Source organism: Bison bison, unplaced genomic scaffold (genome assembly GCF_000754665.1).
Source record: "Bison bison bison isolate TAMUID 2011002044 unplaced genomic scaffold, Bison_UMD1.0 scf7180017864508, whole genome shotgun sequence".
In the NCBI taxonomy this organism is placed as follows: domain Eukaryota; kingdom Metazoa; phylum Chordata; class Mammalia; order Artiodactyla; family Bovidae; genus Bison; species Bison bison.
Window position 1 is genome coordinate 13926994 of NW_011495064.1, and position 4190 is coordinate 13931183.

The following is a 4190-nucleotide window of genomic DNA, read 5'->3' on the forward strand; positions in this document are numbered from 1 at the left end:
GTGATTATCTGGGTCGTGAAGATCTTTTTTGTACAGTTCTTCTGTGTATTCCTGCCACCTCTTCTTAGTATCTTCTGCTTCTGTTAGGTCCATACCATTTCTGTCCTTTATCGAGCCCATCTTTGCATGAAATGTTCCTTTGGTATCTCTGATTTTTTTGAAAAGATCTCTAGTCTTTCCCATTCTGTTGTTTTCCTCTATTTCTTTGCATTAATTGCTGAAGAAGGCTTTCTTATCTCTTCTTGCTATTCTTTGGAACTCTGCATTCAGATGCTTGTATCTTTTCTTTTCTCCTTTGCTTTTCGCTTCTCGTCTTTTCCCAGATATTTGTAAGGCCTCCCCAGACAGCCATTTTGCTTTTTTGCATTTCTTTTCCATGGGGATGGTCTTAATCCCTGTCTCCTGTACAATGTCACGAACCTCATTCCATAGTTCATCAGGCACTCTATCAGATCTAGGCCCTTAAATCTATTTCTCACTTCCACTGTATAATCATAAGGGATTTGATTTAGGTCATACCTGAATGGTCTAGTGGTTTTCCCTACTTTCTTCAATTTAAGTCTGAATTTGGCAATAAGGAGTTCATAGTCTGAGCCACAGTCAGCTCCTGGTCTTGTTTTTGCTGACCGTATAGAGCGTCTCTATCTTTGACTGCAAAGAATATAATCAATCTGATTTCGGTGTTGACCATCTGGTAATGTCCATGTATAGAGTCTTCTCTTGTGTTGTTGGAAGAGGGTGTTTGTTATGTTATCAAATTGCCAACATCCGCTGGATCGTGGAAAAAGCAAGAGTTCCAGAAAAACATCTATTTCTGCTTTATTGACTATGCCAAAGCCTTTGACTGTGTGGATCACGATGAACTGTGGAAAACTCTGAGAGAGATGGGAATACCAGACCACCTGATTTGCCTCTTGAGAAATTTGTATGCAGGTCAGGAAGCAACAGTTAGAACTGGACATGGAACAACAGACTGGTTCCAAATAGGAAAAGGAGTACGTCAAGGCTGTATATTGTCACCATTTAACTTGTATGCAGAGTACATCATGAGAAACGCTGGACTGGAAGAAACACAAGCTGGAATCAAGATTGCCAAGAGAAATATCAATAACCTCAGATATGCAGATGACACCACCCTTATGGCAGAAAGTGAAGAGGAACTAAAAAGCCTCTTGATGAAAGTCAAAGTGGAGAGTGAAAAAGTTGGCTTAAAGCTCAACATTCAGAAAACGAAGATCATGGCATCTGATCCCATCACTTCATGGCAAAAAGATAGGGAAACAGTGCAAACAGTGTCAGACTTTATTTTTGGGGGCTCCAAAATCACTGCAGATGGTGACTGTAACCATGAAATTAAAAGACGCTTACTCCTTGGAAGGAAAGTTATGACCAACCTAGATAGCCTATTCAAAAGCAGACATTACTTTGCCAACAAAAGTCTGTCTAGTCAAGGCTATGGTTTTTCCTGTGGTCATGTATAGATGTGAGAGTTGGACTTTGAAGAAGGCTGAGCGCCGAAGAATTGATGGTTTTGAACTGTGGTGTTGGAAAAGACCCTTGAGAGTTCCTTGGACTGCAAGGAGATCCAACCAGTCCATTCTGAAGGAGATCAGCCCTGGGATTTCTTTGGAAGGAACGATGCTGAAGCTGAAACTCCAGTACTTTGGCCACCTCATGCGAAGAGTTGACTCATTGGAAAAGACTCTGATGCTGGGAGGGATTGGGGGAAGGAGGAGAAGGGGACGACAGAGGATGGGATGGCTGGATGGCATCACTGACTCGATGGACGTGAGTCTCAGTGAACTCCAGGAGTTGGTGATGGACAAGGAGGCCTGGCGTGCTGCGATTCATGGGGTGGCAAAGAGTTGGACACGACTGAGCGACTGATCTGATCTGATCTGACAGTTTGGTTTTAATTTTCATACCTGGGTACTATTTAACCTTGTTCCATATGTTTGATAGTTAATGAGGTGAAAACAGTTCATATTTTTATTTATAGTTATAGTTTTAATAAAATGAGTTATCTCTTTATGTCATTAGCCAGCATATTTATCAAACTTTTAGTATTTTATAGCATGTTTATACAAATCTTGTTTCCCATTTACACAAATATTTTAAATCTTTTATTTCAATTTTCCTTTATGTTAATTTCAAAAATGTTTAAAATGTTTATATGAGTGAATCTGGTATTTTTCCACATAACATCTAGAAAAATATTTAATCTCCAAAAACTTAATAGTCTATTCAACTGATTAGACTTGATAGTCTAATCAAAACTGGGCATAAATAATCTAGATTTGTATTTGGATTTTATATTTATGCACATTCACTTCGGTATATGATGCAAACTACGAATCTGAATTATTCATTCCCAGAGTTTCACAATTTCCCCCATGTCAATGTATTATCACATAAAATTCTTATACTAAAAAAATGTATTTTTTCAATTTTTATCCATCTCAAAACATTACAAATAATGTGCTTTTTAGAAAATAGCTTTAATGAAATATAGTTTACATATCATAAAGTTCACCTGTTTAAGTGTACAGTTCAATGATTTTTAATGTAGAACTGTGTAACCATTCAAGTAATCTACTTCTGATATAAGGTAAAACTGAATGTAATTACTTACACTTACTATCCCTTCCTTCTTTGTTTTCTTATGTACACTGGTTTCACTCCCAAAAATTTCTAATGATCACCAACTCCTTTCTATAAGAATGCTATGTGCCACCACTCTGAGGGTGCTGTTTCCACTATTTAAACTTCACTGAACTTTCATGTCCTATAAATATCTCCTACAAGTTGTTCATTATTAACACATTTTGTTTTAAAATTACAAAAGCAATAAACACTTATTATAGAAAACTGAAGACATACAGATAAAACTAGGCTGGTTCTATGTACTGATGACTCCATCAGTGTGAGTCTGAAAATGGTTATTTCCCATTTGAGTATAAATGGTAAAAAAAAAAAAAAAAGCAGAAATACTAGTAAAGACAGCCAAACAAAACTTTGTAAGTTGTTAAAAAACTATTATTAAAGTATTTTCTGTTAAATTTTCAAGCAAATTTTTAATGGGGAAATCCATCCTTCTCACCATAAAACTACACCTGATTATAGAATAAAACTTTAAAAATGTGATTAACTGTATTTTGTATTTTTTTTTAATTTTATTCTATTTTTAAACTTTACATAATTGTATTAGTTTTGCCAAATATCAAAATGAATCCGCCACAGGTATACATGTGTTCCCCATCCTGAACCCTCCTCCCTCCTCCCTCCCCATACCATCCCTCTGGGTCGTCCCAGTGCACTAGCCCCAAGCATCCAGTATCGTGCATCGAACCTGGACTGGCAACTCGTTTCTTACATGATATTTTACATGTTTCAATGTCATTCTCCCAAATCTTCCAACCCTCTCCCTCTCCCACAGAGTCCAAAAGACTGTTCTATACATCAGTGTCTCTTTTGCTGTCTCGTACACCGGGTTATTGTTACCATCTTTCTAAATTCCATATATATGCTTTAGTATACTGTACCGATGTTTTTCCTTCTGGCTTACTTCACTCTGTATAATAGGCTCCAGTTTCATCCACCTCATTAGAACTGATTCAAATGTATTCTTTTTAATGGCTGAGTAATACTCCATTGTGTATATGTACCACTGCTTTCTTATCCATTCATCTGCTGATGGACATCTAGGTTGCTTCCATGTCCTGGCTATTATAAACAGTGCTGCAATGAACATTGGGGTAATGTGTCTCTTTCCCTTCTGGTTTCCTCAGTGTATATGCCCAGCAGTGGGATTGCTGGATCACAAGGCAGTTCTATTTCCAGTTTTTTAAGGAATCTCCACACTGTTCTCCATAGTGGCTGTACTAATTTGCATTCCCACCAACAGTGTAAGAGGGTTCCCTTTTCTCCACACCCTCTCCAGCATTTATTATTTGTAGACTTTTGGATCGCAGCCATTCTGACTGGTGTGAAATGGTACCTCATAGTGGTTTTGATTTGCATTTCTCTGATAATGAGTGATGTTGAGCATCTTTTCATGTGTTTGTTAGCCATCTGTATGTCTTCTTTGGAGAAATGTCTATTTAGTTCTTTGGCCCATTTTTTGATTGGGTCGTTTATTTTTCTGGAGTTGAGCTGTAGGAGTTGCTTGTATATTTTTGAGATTAGTTGTT

The 4190-nt window shown here is 37.3% G+C and overlaps 1 protein-coding gene across 4 annotated transcripts in view; it reads right to left on the bottom strand.

Moving 5' to 3' along the window:
• The window catches only part of ZNF638 (zinc finger protein 638), a 92074-nt gene that overhangs the window by 25879 nt on the left and 62005 nt on the right, over positions 1–4190 (bottom strand). The window lies entirely within an intron of this gene.